Genomic DNA, 17236 nt, shown 5'->3' on the forward strand with positions numbered 1-17236 from the left:
TTTTTTTTGAGACAGAGACTTGCTTGGTCATCTAGGCTGGAGTGTACTGGCGTGATCTCAGCTCACTGCAACTTTCGCCTCCTGGGTTCAAGCAATTCTCCTGCCTCAGCCTCCCGAGTAGCAGGGATTACGGGTGCAAATGCCACCACACTAGGGTAATTTTTGTAGTTTTAGTAGAGATGGAGTTTCTCCATGTTGGCCAGGCTAGCCTTGAACTCCTGACCTCAAGTGATCTCCCTTCCTCCGCCTCCCAAAGTGCTGGGATTTCAGGCATGAGCCACTGTGCCCCACCCGGAAGTGCTTTACTTTTGACCTCTCCATTTGGATTCATCTCTCTATTCCTATTGCTACTATGCTAGTACAAACCCTAGTTATCACTCATCTAAATTCCCTCCCTGTACACAACTTGAACACAGAGAGTCTTTGATGATTCTCTAAAGAGTAGAGTCCAAACTCCTTAGGGTAGCATACACAAACTGGTCACAACCAACCTTCAGGCCCATTTCCTGCTAATACTTAACCTGCCAACATCTGTACTCCAGCTATGCTTAACTACCATCCATTTGCCTTTGCATGTTCTGTGCCCCTCTTGATGAACCCTTATTTACCCTTTAGAGTCCACCTTAAACGTGCCCTTCTCCATGATGCCCTCTGCAAATTTCTCCAGGCAGTTAGACATGTTTATCTTTGCATTCCTATTGCACCTGTCTATTCTAGCACTTTCTACACTCAATTATAATCATCCACTTAACTTATCTTAGCCTCAGTTTCCTCATCTGCAAATAGGGGATGATAACAATTTCTCCTTTATAGGGTAGTGGTGAGAAGTAAAAAAGACAATGCATGCAAAGCATGTAGCCCTGGATAAATAGGAGCTGACATCAGTTGAGCTCTCAATATGCGCCAGGCACTTTACATGTATGAATTCATTTCATTGTCCTCATATGGTAAGTACAACTATTGTCTCCATATTCTAAGTGAGGACACGATGACTCAGGGACTGAAATGACTTGCTTAAGGTCACACAATTGGTTAGTTGAAGATCTGGTTGAACCCATGTGGCCTGGTGCCAGATCATGCTCTTAACCACTATTCATCTGTATACACTTTCTCATCCCTACTAAATGTGAACTCCTCTAGGACAGGAGCTACTCTTTTCCTCATCCAAAAGTTAGACTCACAGTCTCTAACTCTCTCAAGTGGGCTCCCTACAGGAGATAGGGATGCAGATTTCCAGCCTCCACTTGCTTAGTAATCAGCACTTTACTTTACCTCTCCTCCTCAATTGCCCCCTGCCAGTCAGCTACCTTGCCCTAAAACAACGTACTTTACATTTCTAAGCCTGTCTCCAGCTACTGCTTTGCTCCTTTCCATTGCCTCAGTTACTTTAATGCTTTCCAGATCCATGTGAAGAGGCCTGAGAGCAGTTCAGGTGAACAGAATACGGTTGTACACTGCATAAGAGTTTCAATCAATGTTCATTAATTGTTTTGGGTATAGTTTTATAATGATTATAAGCAGAACTACAAATGTACCACACAGGCCATATTCTGATTGGTTCTGTCCAAACTACGATCTGGGGCCTACAGATACCAGGTAAATTCTGCACATCTCAGTCTATCCCAAAGATATTAAATGTTGACATTGTTTACAGTCTTAAAAAAGAGATTAACATAGAAAGTGAAGAACCACCAGTAGCTCCAGATTTCTATATAGAGAAGCTGATCTACTCACCTCCTACCTTTTACTGTTCATATTTACATCTCTCTTTATGTGAAGAGGTTTGGTGGGACAGGTAAAAATTAAAGATTTGTCTTGAAAACGTGTGTGTAGAGCAATCACATTTTTGTAAGCTTCTTTGGATAACTTGATTAATTTGGGCTAATACCTCTTTCTCCAAGTCAAATGGCAATACCACTGTGAATGGCTTACAGTTACACAGTGAGTCTTAGATAGAAGACAGATTAGAAGTTCTCATTTCTTGGCTCCAATTGCTGGGTTACAGAAAACTTAGTTCCACCATCCTTTCCAGGCACCTACTAATTTCAGAGAAGATGAAAACCCTTTGCTAGTGAGAAATCCCAATTAGAATGATAAGAGAGTCATGCTAGAGAAGGAAGAACTGGGGGAAGAGTGGCATGGGAGCCAGGAAGAAGGAAATCACACCCACTCTGGAGTCAGGGCAAGGTTTTAGTTTCCACTAAGAAACCAAAAAGCTCAAAACAGGAAGAAAGAGGTGAGGTGCAATCCAAAAAGCAATCAGCTCACTGACACTTTATTTATTTTTACCTGGGGAAAAGGGGTGGGGAGGGGGCTTGGGCTCCCAGGCTGACCCAACAGCTGCAGCTGCTATAAAGGAAGTGGGTGTTTGGGGGAAGGGGGGGACCAGGATAGGAGAGCTTGCCTGTTTCTTGCCCCCATCAGAGGCCCTGGGATTCTGAAGGAGGGAACCTGAGACTGTGTCAACCCGAGAGACAGAGATGTTTCCAAGCGCAGCAGAAAAGGAAGCATCTCTCCAAGGACACAAAATCTATGGCAGTCCTGACCTGGAAATCTCCTGGAGGCCTCCTTGCCCTCACTGCCTTTTAGCCTGCCTTGCTTGCCTTGGCCTTTTTAAGTGCAGATGAAGGCAATGGAATTGCAAAGCAGATGGAGGAAGAGGAGAGGAAAGACAGAGACTGTGCCAATAAAATATTACTATAAAAATCTAACTGAAAACAAGACTTTCCTGAGATTTTGCCCTGGTCTTATAACATCTGGTTTCATTTCTCTTCCTTAAAGAAGAAAGAACATAAGAGAGAGGGAGGGGGAGGGAGAGAGAGAGAGAGAAAAGGAAGGAAGGAAGGAAGGAAGGAAGGAAGGAAGGAAGGAAGGAAGGAAGGAAGGAAGGAAGGAAGGAAGGAAGGAAGGAAGGAAGGGAGGGAGTTGGTGAACTTAGTACATATGTTTTCAATGGAATCCTTTAAAACATGCTCAGGCAGCTGGGAGCTCGAGCCCTGAGGTGGAGTTCTTGTCACTGATGGAGACTGCACCATTCTGTCAGAAGGGTATACAGGACTCTGTGTGGTCCTGACCAAGTTATTCCACTCTGCCCCAGCTTCTACCTCACAGAACGGGTAGTGAGACTTTTAAAAGAAGTAACAGCAGAAAGTGTGCTGAAAAGTCTAGTAATAGTACAAACAGTTTCTGGAAGCTTCCTGTGGTTTACTTGCATGTTCTCATTTAATTCCCACAAAACCTGGTATGATAAGCTATTATTGCCCCATTTTAGAGATGAGAAAAGTGGATTAAAGAGAGGCTGGCTTGCGATGATCAATATCTAGTAATTGCACCCATCTCTGTCTGACTACAGGGCTTTTAACTTCTAGATCATATAAAGTAAGATTATTGGCATTTTGATTAAATTGTACACTTCATGGTTTCCATATTTTATCTGGAGGAAATGTTTGCTTGAAAAGAGTTTGAGAGATGGGGACTAAGGTACTTCTTTCTGTTAAGTGGGAGCTGAGAGAGGGGAACATTTGAAGCTGCAACCCAAATTCCCAACTTCTAACTGAAGCAAGTATCCCCATCAGGCATTCTGGGCTCAGTAATGTCAGGTGTGAAGAAAGCCAACCTCTTCATATTCCCTTGAAGAGCCTTGATGTTTCAACATATCGCTTGCTTCAAATTGAGAGTCACATTTATTCTGACTGGTTCAGTTAGTGCCCTAACCCAGCCCTGCCATCACCAAGTCTCCCTTTCATGGATATCTACTAACTAGGTTCCTATACTGCATTTAGAAGAATCCCCCAAAGAAAGAAAACTTAAATGTGCACAGTGATCATTTGGCTGTAAAACATGTTGAAATATTGGAATGTGCAACTGAAAGGGAGAGTTGAATCTGAAGGACTTAAGGAACAGAAGGATCTGAGAAGCTTGAGCTGGTCAAGGGGTAATTCTACTAAGAGGCCAAGGAATGGACAAGCTTTCCTTATAAATTTCCTTCCAGCGCATTTACTCAAATAAAGCTGGCTCAGAAGAGAGGCCTCACAGGCTTAGATTTCCTAGACTGGTAGCCCTAAAAGGAACTTGTGAATTCATCTAGCCCAAATGTGTTCTCTTAAAAATAAAGAAACGTTTGAGTTTGGTATTCTCTTTAGTGCCATAATCTTTCTTTATGTCCCTGAGTCATATCTTTTGTCACTCAAGAGGGCCATCTACCAGCTGCTTCCAACTGCAGCCTCCTAAAATCCAGAACACATGGAGGAAGAAGCATATCCACTAGGTATGGTTCAGTGGAAAGATCTCTGGAGCAAAGGATGGAATACCTAGGTTGTACTTCTAGTTTTGCCTCTCTCTAGCAGTATGACCATGATCAAGTCACTTGCTTGTGAGCAAATGGGGTTATTTGTACCTGCATAGTCTACCTCACAGCTGTAGCCTGAAACACACACACACACACACACACACACACACACACACACACACACAGAGGGAGAGAGAGAGAGAGAGAGAGAGAGAGAGAGAGAGAGAGAGAGAGAGAGAAGCAGAAAAAGAGTTATGAATGCAAAGTTCTATAGTCACTTACAGAGGCCACACTTTGACTGTGCCTTGTAATATCAAAGAATGGAAAAGAAAAAAAAAATCCTGAGAAATTGAAAGTAACATTTTAAGAAAATGACATTATTATTTTTAATTGACATTTCACTTTGTTTCTCAATGGAGGAACTAGATTCCAACTTTGTCCATACAGAATACAAGTGGGCTCCCTTCTCTTCCTAAATTGTTTTTAAATAAAATACAGATGGGGTCTCACTATGTTGCCCAGGCTAGTCTTGAACTCCTGGGCTCAAGTGATCCTCCTGCCTCGACTTCCCTAAGTGCTGAGATTATAGGCATGAGCCACTGTGCCTGGCCTCTTCCTAAATCTTAAATATATATGTGAGTGGCTACTGAGAGAATGTAATAATCAGAGGCAGTCACTAAAGGAGAATGTGACCAGTCAGGAAATTACCCTGAAAAGTAAAAATACAACTCTCTTTTCTGGCGATGGCTTAGCAGGTAAATATGAAGAGGGAGTGAGAGAAGTGGGAGACAAAAACAGATGAAGGAACAGAAGGCAGGAGACAGAGCTGAGGCAAAGGGGAAGAATGCAGGCTGAAGGACAGAGTTGAAGAAATCCAGCTTGGAGTCTTGTGCTTTAACATATCCAGCAGGTGCTTGATCCTGTAGTAGACATGGAAGTGGTGTATAGATTTTTAATTCTGTTTGTTAAAAGGAGACAATAAGCATTTGGCTCACATGAAGACAGCTTGTGATTCTTTAGTCATCAATGCTTGCCTTGGTATGGACACCAAAGGGTGCTTTTCTGCTGTGAACTGGCTGTACTCCTACTCCGAGTCTTTCCCATTCCCTAAGCTTTGAGATTCTCAAAAACAAACAAACAAACAAAACAACAACAACAACAAAAACCAGATGTGAGTTGGATGAGAAGGGACTTCTGGCCTCTACAATGGTTCACTGACTGGCCAATGATGCCAGCAGAACATAGTAGTTAAGAGCATGGGCACTGAACTTGGCCAGACCTAGCCTTGCATCCTGATTCTGTCACTTACCAGATATATGACCTTGAACTAGTTGCTTCCTCTCTCCATGCCTCATTTTTCTCACCCATAATGGAAATATAATAATAACCTCAATTTATTAATGTCATTGTGAGGATTAAATGAGTTAGGGCAAATAAAAAGCCTGGCACAGGGCTCAACACATAGTAGTGGGCACTCAAAAAAAAATGCTCAACATTGCTATGATAATTTGGTACGAGAAAAAGCTGCCCCTGAGCCGTATTTTGCAGAAATTCTCCATTTCATTCAGAGTAATTGCTGGAACCAGACTAGCCTGTATCCTCTATACTTTTTCAAATGCATTATCCAAATGCCGAAAAGACTTCCCTTTTATCAATCTCTCTCCTGCCTTAGTGCCCTCTCCAGCTCTCTCACGCTCTCTCATGCTCTCTGTTTCTCGTCTAACATCTCTCCTCCCCCATGCTCCAAATAGATAAAAAGATGTGGCGGGACACAGGCCCCACTCCATTTGAATCTGGGTAGACTTGTCCGAAGGGGATGACAATATTGCTTTTGTTTCTCAGATACTAGAATCTCCCACAAATCCTTAAGTGGACATTCCAGCGCCTCTTCAGCCCACTCTTAGCTACTTCAGCCCAGGCTCTCAGGAATCCAACAGTGCCACCTTTAAGGCCTCTCTCACAATTCTGACACCTGCATCCTAGCTCCTATAGAAACCTTTTCCCTCTTCTCAATGTATGTGATGTTGAGAAAACTGGAGGATGAATAGGGAAGGCATAATCATAATGTTAATGGGACTTTACACATGCAAATGTGTGTCCTGAGCATGGATGAGCTGAACAAAGTCGATGTGAGGAACAGAAATGGACAAGTGCCATCAAAGCCCCAGATGTGTGACACTGGGAAGAGGGGACCTAGAAATGATGAAAGGAACACAAGGGTTATTTAGAAAAATGGGATGTTTGAAGGACTTGGTGAGAGGTGTGTAAATGAACAGACAGCATGAGAAAGTAGGAGAAAGAAATCTAAGTGCCTGCTAGGAGCATAGATCACAGAATTCTTCAAAGCCAGAGGGTAGAAGAGGAGGAGGCTGGGTGGGAAACTGCCAGTGACTGGGGGCTTTGTACTCAAAGAGCTTTAGAAGAGGAGACTATGGGGGCCTTGTTTGGTTGAGCTACCAGGTAGAATCAGAGCAGTTTCAATCTGGGACCAAAGGGCCCACCTAGCAATGAAGCTGAAAAGATCTCACCTCCCGTTGATGAATTAGGCTACTCTGTGAACTTGGCCTTCTTCCATCTGCATAGCCGTTGGACCTTGAATTTTTTCCCACTGTAATAACACATTTCAAACAGCTAGTTAAAAATCCTGACAGGGAAGTCCAAAAGAGACTGAAAGTATATGGGAAGGACCTTGGTCTTGTGTCTAACCTATATTAGTGCTTATGCCTTAACACATTGTTCTCCTCTTCACAATGTTTTTTAAACTATCCCCTCAGAAACTTTTGTGTTTTGTGAACTAAATAAGAGTATTCTGCCACTAAAAATGAAATGAAATGAAATGATGGTCTTTCCACCAAGTTTTTCAAGGAAAAGCAGTAAGTTTATGGATAGAATGTGCTCCCGTAAATTTTCCTGAAACCCTTGGTCCCTGCTTCCGTGTACCTATACTAGAATGAAAAAGTTAGCATCTGATTTAACATAGAATTATATTTGTAAACATTTTATGATTTAAATATGAATATTTTATAGTTTTCCACGGAGAACTCTATGATTCCCTGTGCTGTGTTACTGGAACAAAGTGAGAAGCTCTAGAATTAAGGATTGGAATCATTACCTTTATTCTTCATAATTACTTTCTCACTTTCATTTTTGCTCCCTTCCAACTCATTGTCCACACAGTAGCAAGAATGAACTTTCAAATATGTCAACCAAGTCACGTCATTTCCCAGATTTAGACTCATTAATGACTCCCCATTGCCTTTAGACTGAAACCCAGACTCCTGTGCATGGCCCATAAGCTTTGCATGAGCTGACTCCTGCTCACCTCTCCAACCTCATTTTGTCCCACTGTCCTGCTTGCTCACAACATTCCAGATACACTGTCTTCTCAGTTCCTCAAATATGACAAACTGGAGTCCATCTCAGTGCACTTGGTCATTATGCTGTTCCTTCTGCCTGCAATACCCTTTTTATCTGTGGGAGGCAGAATTTTGACTCCCATAACCTTCACTGCCTGATATCAAACCTGTTGTCGTGTGCAGATATAATTATGGTTACTAGTAAACTGACTTCAAGATTGAAAGATTGTCCTGAATTAGCCAGGTAGGTCCAGTGTAATTACATGAGCCCTTAAAAAGCAGAAAAAAAAAATGCAGCAGAAAAGGAAGTCAAAGATATTTGAAGCATGAGAAAGTCTCTAGACACCCTTGCTGGCTTGAAGATGGAAAGAGCCATGTGGAAAACACAAAAAGGAAATGAGCTTGGAAGTGGATTCTTCCCCAGAGACTCCAGCAAGAAATGCAGCTGGCTTACACCTTGATTTTGGTCTTGGAGATCTTAAGCAGAGAACCTACCTCAGCCATGCAGTACCTGGACAGCTGCCCCAGGGAAACTGTGAGATAATAAATCAGTATTATTTTAATTCACAAAGCTTGTGGTGATTTGTTATGGCAGTAATAGAAAACTAATACACAATCCTTCCCTTTTCATAATTATCCCCTTTCAATCTTTTGGATCTTAGCTTAAATGTCACCATATATCAGGGTCATACCTTGACCATCCCGCTCAAAATGATTCTCCTCTCTCTCATTCCCCTTTTTCTCCTTCTCTGTGTCCATTCTTTGCTTCCTTCATGGTCTTTACCATATTTTTTGTTATTTTATTTATAGAATTTCTAACTATTTTTTGGATGTCTCTCCCACCAAATTGCTATGAGACAAAGGGTCACATTTGTCTTGTTTTCCATCTTAGCCTCATTGTCAGCACAGTAGATCACATATAATAGGAAATTAATAGAAATGTGTTGAAGGAATAAGTGAGTGAACGAATAGTGCTTGACAGAGTAATATTCACAGTATGAGCCACTGGAATGTAAACTCCACGAGAGCAGGAATTTTTGCTCACTGCTGTATCTATGGAACATAGAAAAATGAAAGGCATAAAGTGGGCAGTCAATAAGTATTTGTTGAATGAATTAATATTTATTGAGCCTCTACTTTGTGCCAGGAACTATGTTCTGCACTTTACCTACCTTATTTAATTGGATCCTCACAATACCAACTCAAGTTGGGCACTGTTACTTTCTCCATTTTATAAATTACGCTCAGAATGGTTATGCATTTTGTTCAAGGCCACACAGCTAGTAAGCGGAAGAGCCAGAATTCAAAGCCAGGCCTTTTTACAAGCCTATGCTTTCCACTGTGTCATACTGCCTCCTGAGTATTAACACAACCCACTACCTTCTGGCTTGATAAGAGCTTTACAATGTGTAAAAAATGCACATGTGGACATTCACATGAAACTCAGCATGCAGTGTTAGGGAACTCATAGAAGCTACTTATAAACCTCAGGTTAACTCAATGAATGCTAATAACACATCAAATAATGCTCATGCTTTAATACAGATTAACCGGATTGGACCAGATGAGCTTCATGTGTTTTTCTAGCTCTTAAATGGGCATTCTTGAAGACGGAAAAATAAAATCTTCAAGACTCAGGCATCCAATACCAATAATAAGATGACAGGTGTTGGTTAGGGCAGCATTTCAGGAATGAGGCTCTGTCTAGTATTCCTGATGACTAAACACCATGTAAGTCTCCAGTCCTGGCTGCGGCAGTTCTTCTGGTAGTACCTAATCTTCCAAGTAATTGTGAAGTCATCAAAGAGTTGACAATAGCATGAAACCAAAAGCAAAGTCTCCCCACAGAGCTGTGTACTTTAAGGTAGGGCATGCTTCATAGCCTTTGACTAAAAGCCCCCACCCAGCCCTCACTCAGAGGAGCTTGCCAATCCCTCTCTGAGCACTATGTCATCAAAACCAAGTATTGATGTTCTGTCTCAGCTTTATGTAACACTTGGAATTCCTTCCAGATAAACAACAGGATTGTGGCCAAGAAGGAGCCAATAAAGAAGTTAGAGATAAGACCTAAAGGTTTGATTTCTGAAGGCAAATATCTGAAAATGCTCATACCCCTCAGTGGCTGGGCAGCAGTCGGCTGGCTTCTTTTTTCAAGACTTCCTGCCACCACCCCAGGGATTGCGGGGACTCTTCTAGTGCCCACAGCCTGAGATTGCTACTCTTCCTTTCCCTTATCTCCAGTCGCCCTCCTCACAGTGAGTCATTATGACAGTCACAGACTCTCAGGACAGGCTCCCTGAGCGTAACTGAAACTACCCTGGGACAGACAGCAAGGATAGCATGAGCACACCCAATTCACATGCAAGACTGGCTTGTTCCCCACAGATACGGGTCACCCACCCCAAAGCTTTTGTGCTTTAAAGCATCTGGACACTTTCCAGCTAAATCCTCTTCCCTTTTCTAAATAGGCTCCTTGCTCCCCAAGGCCTTGCCTGGGGTTTTATCTTCCAATTTGCAAGGGGGCTAGTGTAATGGTTAAGAGTGCAGGCTCTGGAGCCACACTGTCTAGATTTGGATCCTGCTCTGCCATTACTTGCTAACTAAGTGTGTGACCTGTGGCCAGTTATCCAACCTCTCTGGATCTCTTTACTCAATTGTAGAATGGGGATAATGATGATAGTCCTGCACTCTTAGTGGTATAAGAATTCAGCATGTTCATAAAAGGAAAGCACTTAGAATATCACCCTGACTCATAGTTAGGATTCAGAATGTTACCTATTATTCTTTATCTATTCTGGAAGGCAAGGTATCCTTTTGTATATTAAAAGGACAAAAGGCCTTGCCTGCTGCTTTTGATGTTATTACTATGTACTACATCACAGCAATGTGTGATGGCCCTGACTTGGGGCTATATAATGCCTTGCCATGAAAATAAAAACCGATACAACTTATTGAACACTGATTGTGCTTCAGGCACTCCCCTAAATGCTTTACATGAATTATTTTATTTAATCCTCACTAAAAACCTAGGAGGTAGGTGCTGTTATTTCCCTCATCAAAGCACAGAGAGATTAAATAACTATGTAATACAAAACTTAAATAAGCTTTGTGCAAGGGATAATTATGAGTTGGGGGCAACAATGGAATGGTCCATGGAGGATACAGAACTCTAATTTGATTTTGAAACATAGATTAGAAGTAGGGTAAGCAGAGAGGATGAGGAGGGGAGTCCAAGTAGAAGAAACCACAGAAACAGAAGGTGGAAATTAGCCTGGTGTGTGTGGAATAAAGAGAATAGACTGACTTGAATGCTCCAGAGGCTACAGAATGGAGAAAGGTAGGAAGTCGGGCTGAACAATTCAGCCTTGGTACTGGAACAGCCCCATTCAGAGACTCAGACCCAGAAACAGCAATCTTTTGCCATCCTGGCCTACTCTGTCCACTTTAGATGATTATGTTTTTAAATCATACTTCAGGGCTCCCCACAAGATAACTTCATGGTATACCATCAGTTTCCAAGGTCGTGATCTCCCCTTCCCAACTTGGCTATCCCTTTGTGTCTCCCTTTGTGCACCCCACTGAGATGCAATAAGATGTATAGGTTGGGTCAGAGAAGTGGGCCTTGTGAGGTCTAAGCTAAACTTGGTCCCTTTCCTGCCTTAGGACTTCAAAGCAAATTCGATCTACTCCAGAATCTTACCATAGCTCCACACTTGTCCTGATCTAAGCAAATTTGATCTACTTCAGAATCTTATCATAGCTCCATACTTGTCCTGATCTAGATCTCTTGCTTCACTACTGACTCTTGGGTTTTGTCCCAGATAAAAAAGGATCCTTTAAGAATAATAACATTTAATTTTGCTATAAAAGCTTGTGAATCGCTCAGCCATGTCAGACTGTTAGTGAAATCCTGTGGCATTATATGGAATCAGAAGAGAGAAGTAAGGCAAGTTAGGTTTCAAAGGAAGGAGATATAGCTAGAACAAATTTTTCCAGGCTGGGAAAGGTTAATGGCAGCATAGTGTCTTATACTGCAAGCAAAATATAATGAAAAGAAAAGCATCTCTCCCTCCCTCCCTCCCTCCCTCCTTCCTTCTTTCCTTCCTTCCTTCCCTCCACTTCAAAAATGATGACACTGCAAACAAGAAGAAGGGAGTGTCTACTTCACCATCACCCCTGTCCTCCCCACAACTTGACAGTTGGAGACCCATTCTCTTGGAGTGATGAATCATACCTTGACAGGAATGAGTGGCCAGGCAGGATATTAGTATTATATCTTCTCCCTTGAGCCCGAAATGCGTGCCCAGATGTTGCCATGGTAACTCATTAGAATACAGCTCCAATCTACACAAGCTAGTACAGCTTTTCTAGCGACCACCTGGTTCCACATGCTTTTATGTTTTGTTTCACCTTTCCCAGACATCAATAACATGCTGGAGTCTTATCAGATCACAGGCTAGTCTGGAAAATGAATATATCATCAGTAAACACAGAAAGAAGAGTAGTCTAAAACTGGTCTGTAAGGTGGAAGACTGCGTTTTATTTGGACCTCTGCACCAGTGGACTATGTGACATGGCAAGGTGTTTCACCTCTCAAGACCCTGTATTCCTTTTCTAGTGTATGAGTGGGGTGGGCTGGTTGATTTCCTCAAGCTTCTCTCTCCCCAAAATGATTCTGTGCATGTCTTTAACATGCACAGAAATGTCAGTGGCAACTATTTCTAGAGATAGAGTCCTGAGAATTTTTTAAAGTGGCTGTTTAATGATAGGCCTATGAAGGGAATAAAGAAAGAAAATAAATGGGTTGGGGATGGGTGGAAGACAAATGGTAACTTCATACATTCCAGTTTGGTGGTACCTGTATTCCACGAGAGCACATTCAGGGTCAAATGTAAGGTGGAATTGGAGCCACCTTCACTGTTACTTGAAGGTAAAAGCTCGCTTTTACCTTCAAGATAGCTGGTATCCTTCTGCCTACTTAGTCTCCCACATTTTCAGTTGACAGTAGTTCATTCTTCCTTTTTTGTCTTCTTATGGATGGCCTTCCCCATTTGAACTCCCTATCGTGTCTACCAATCGCATCCTAAATATGTGTTAAGTCTAGCTCAAGTCCCATCAGCCCCATGAAGGCTGTCTGGATCTCTCTCAGGTTACAGGGACCTCTCAGACTTCTGTGGCTCTTGGGATATGCACCTCCTAATTCTTACCATAGACTGCTCTCCCCATCATAGGTACTTTTGTTTTTAATGTTTTAAATGCACTTTTTAAACATTTTAATTACTTTCATATTGATATTAAATATGGAGAGCGATAAAGGAGAAACTTCAGCCGAATGAAATTTAAAGGAGTTGAATTGAGCAATGAACGATTTGCAAATGGGACAGCCCCGAGAATCCCAGCAGATTCACAGAGACTCCCTGCCTCGTGGTCAGAACACATTTATAGACAAAAAAAGGTACAGTGATGTACAGGAATCGGAAGTGAGGTATAGTGAGGCCTTATTTGAATACAGTTTGAACATTCAGCAGTGTTTGAGAGGTTGAAGTATGGCCCCTGGGATTGGCCAACACTCAGCTATTGTTACAAGTGTATAATATTAAGTTAGTTTTTCAATTTTTGTCTGACTATTAAGCTAGGTTACAGTACATCCACAAGCACTCAAATATAAAAGTACGGAGTCCTTTTCAGGCCATAGTTTGCTTTAATAAGAGATACAAAGAAGAAAACAAAGTGGACCATAATCTTCATCCTTATGACTCTGCTGAGTTTTTAAAATATACATCAAGGTAACACATGGCAGGGCCTAGGAACTGGGGAGATGTTGATCAATGGATACAAACTTCAGTTAGACAGAAGGAATTAGTTCAAGATATCTATTGTGTAAAATGATGACTATAGTTATCACAATGTATTTTATACTTGAAAATTTTTAGGAGAATAGATTTAAGTGTTCTCACCATGAAAAAAATAATTATGTGAGGTAACACACGTTAATTAGCTTGATGTAACCATTCCACAATATACATATATTTTGTAACATCATGTTCCACACTGTAAATATACATGCTTTTTTGCAATTTAAAATTTTTAAATGAATAAATAAGTAAATAATGTGCATGTAAAGTCAGAAAATTCAAACTACAGAAAGGTACAAAATGAAAAGTAAAATCCACTCCCCAAAATTCCTAGTCCCTTTCCCAGAGATTGCTATAAAATATTTCATGCAGTATCATCCAGAAAAAATGAAAACAACATAAACTCACATACACACACACACACACACAAACAAATGTATCTGTACTAGACATAAATCCTTATTCCAAACTCCTGAGGCCAGAAAAATGTTGGCATGCAACACTTTTAGGATTTTAACATAATGATATAGTGCCTGTGACATTTAGTATGTCACCCCCTCAGCAGGGTTTGGGACAACAAAGATGTAAATTAGACATGTTTAATATTAATTGAACATTAAAATTTATGGGACAAGGTGTTTGAATAATCACATTAGGTGTGATAAATGAAGAATACAAATACCTACATGTCAGTTCATATGAGGTTCCCCCAAATGAGTTTGTACCAGATTTTGAAGAAAATATTCAATGTTCAGATTTTTTAGAATTAAGGAACAGCAGATAATGGAGTGTCTTCATGTTCATCTTCTCTCTGTCTCTCTTTATTGCTTTCTCAAATACACACATGCACACAGACACACACACACAAAGAGGACACTATACACACTGTTCTGCCCTTGTGGTGGACATTTTGGTAATTACCAGGCTTTTTTTTTTTTTTTTTTTTCTGAGACAGAGTCTCACTCTGTCACCCAGGCTGGAGTGCAATGGGGCGATCTCTGCTCACTGCAAGCTCCGCCTACCAGGTTGATGCCATTCTCCTGCCTCAGCCTCCCCAGTAGCTGGGACTACAGGAGCCTGCCACCATGCGTGGCTAATTTTTTGTGTTTTTAGGAGAGATGGGGTTTCACCATGTTAGCCAGGATGGTCTCGATCTCCTGACCTCATGATCTGCCCGCCTCAGCCTCCCAAAGTGCCAGGCTTTTGTTTTTATTTTTTGCTATTTTTGTTTCTTAGTTTTTGTTGTTGTTGTTGTTGTTGTTATTGTTGTTGCAGTGAATATCCTTCTTCATATGTCTTGGTGAAATTGTGCAAGTATATCTACAAGTGAAATTCCAGTAGAATTTGGTGTTTGGGTCTTATCTTTTTGGATAGCTTGCATGCTCCAAAGAACGCAGTTTATACCTTTGAATTCTTTGTAACCACCTCTGAACTGTGACATATAGGAGGTGATGGTAAATGTTTACTAAATGAGTAAAAATAATGAAGACGCTGAAATAAAATAATGAAGACAAAAAAAGAAGATCATTAAAACCTTCATGAAAACTCCCATACAGATCTTTAAAATCAGACAAAAATATTTAGCAATAGTTAAAAAATATTGTACCATTTAACCCTGTAGTTCCACTTCTAACTATATTTTTCCTAATGAAATCATTTAAAATAAAAGCACCACTTGGAACATTATTTATAATAGCAAATCTTTCAAGCATGCTTAAATGTTTAGCACTGCTGTTGCTGAAGTGCAGAGTGGGAGAATGGGGGAATATATATGTATACACACACATATATAATTTTCAAAAACCACGTTTGCAAAACAATTTCAATGATATGGAAAAATTTTTAAATCAAGTGAGAAAAGCAAGCTAAAAATCAAATACGTAATTATCAACCATGTGGAGGTATTTTAAAGGCACTGGAATAAAACTGGACCAGAACATGAACAGGAGCTTCATCTAGGTGAAAAAATAATTAGGAATGTTTTTAACTTGTTGTTTTTTAACACTTTTCTGCACTACCCATATTACACTTCTACAGTCAATGTGTATTGTTTTGATCATCGGGACCAAATTTTTTTTTTAAGTTAGTTACGGAAAAGAAACCTGGCTGGGTGCAGTGGCTCACGCCTGTAATCCCAGCACTTTGGGAGGCTGAGATAGGCAGATACAAGGTCAGGAGATTAAGACCATCGTGGCTAACATGGTGAAACCCCGTCTCTACTAAAAATACAAAAATTAGCTGGGCATGGTGGCGGGCGCCTGTAGTCCCAGCTACTCGGGAGGCTGAGTTAGGAGAATGGCGTGAACCCGGGAGGCAGAGCTTGCAGTGAGCCGAGATCGCGCCACTGCACTCCAGCCTGGGAGATAGAGCAAGACTGTCAAAAAAAAAAGAAAGAAAGAAAGAAAGAAAGAAAGAAAGAAAGAAAGAAAGAAAGAAAGAAAGAAAGAAAGAAAGAAAGAAAGAAAGAAAGAAAGAAAGAAAGAAAGAAAGAAAAGAAAAATAAAAAAAAAAAGAAAGGATCCCCATTTCCATCTCACATAGAGATGAAGAGACATCTTTTGGTACCTGTTCATCTCTTACCCAAACTGGTACCCTTATGGATTCTCTGACAAGGTCCCAGAATGTGTTGTTAGCCATAAGGTGAGTTCTGTCCTATGTCCATTTTACAAACTCTAGCCCAAGTCAAATAATAACTTTCCAACCTTCCTCAGAAAGCCTCTTTCCCCTGCTCCCCTGCCACATACATCCACTCTCCAGACTCATTCTAATTCATATCAGTCAGGTTGACCTTGATCATTTTAACAGCTTTTTCATTATGTTACTGCCCCCACAAGGATTGGCTAGTCTCTCTCTCAGGTGTTTGCCCACCCAAAGTCCCCTAAGACTTGGGGAATAGTCATGCTATTTATCAAAATGAGGAAATCTGAAGAGGTTAACTAGAGGGGTTGCCTGATTTGGATTGCTGTTTGGCACCAGCCTCCTTTTGCCTGATTGGTTTCAGATGGCTGTCTTTTTCTGGGTTCTTTATTCTTGCATTGCCTTTGGCACTTCCATAGTGAACAGAGACTCTTTATAAAGCCAGGTCCCAAACCTAGCCATTCAAAATGATATACTCAAGCCGGTCTTGCCTTCCTCATAGTAATAACTATATCTCCTCAGTTCTTTTGCATGATCACATGTCCTAACTGGGGAAATGAGGCTTTTGGTTACCTAGTCTAGGGTCAGCAAACTACAACCCATGGGCCAAATCTGCTCAGCAGCCTGTTTTTATGTGACCTATGAGGTAAGAATGCTTTTTACATTTTTAATGTTTAAAAAAATCATAAGAAGAAAAATATTTGATAACATGAAAATTATATAAAATTCAAATTTTACAGTCCTTAAATAAAGTTGTATTAGGACAAGCCACACCTATTGGAATACAAATTTGTCTATGAATGCTTTCACACTACAACGGTAGAGTTGAGAAGTTGTGACAAAACTATATGGTCTGCAAAGCCTAAAATAGTTATAATCTGTCCCTTTACAGAATAAGTTTGCCAACCTCTGCTCTAGTGCATGCCCATCTATTCATTGCTAATATGCTCTGAAGTTCTGTACTTGGCAAATGCGAGGCTATTGACATCAGTGATTGACACAGCCTGGAAATAAAGCGATACGGGAGGGTGCAGAAAATTAAAGAACACATGTCTATCTAAAGGTGGCAACCAGGATTTATAATCATTCACAGTGCATGC

Source organism: Rhinopithecus roxellana, chromosome 7 (genome assembly GCF_007565055.1).
Source record: "Rhinopithecus roxellana isolate Shanxi Qingling chromosome 7, ASM756505v1, whole genome shotgun sequence".
Taxonomy (NCBI): Eukaryota; Metazoa; Chordata; class Mammalia; order Primates; family Cercopithecidae; genus Rhinopithecus; species Rhinopithecus roxellana.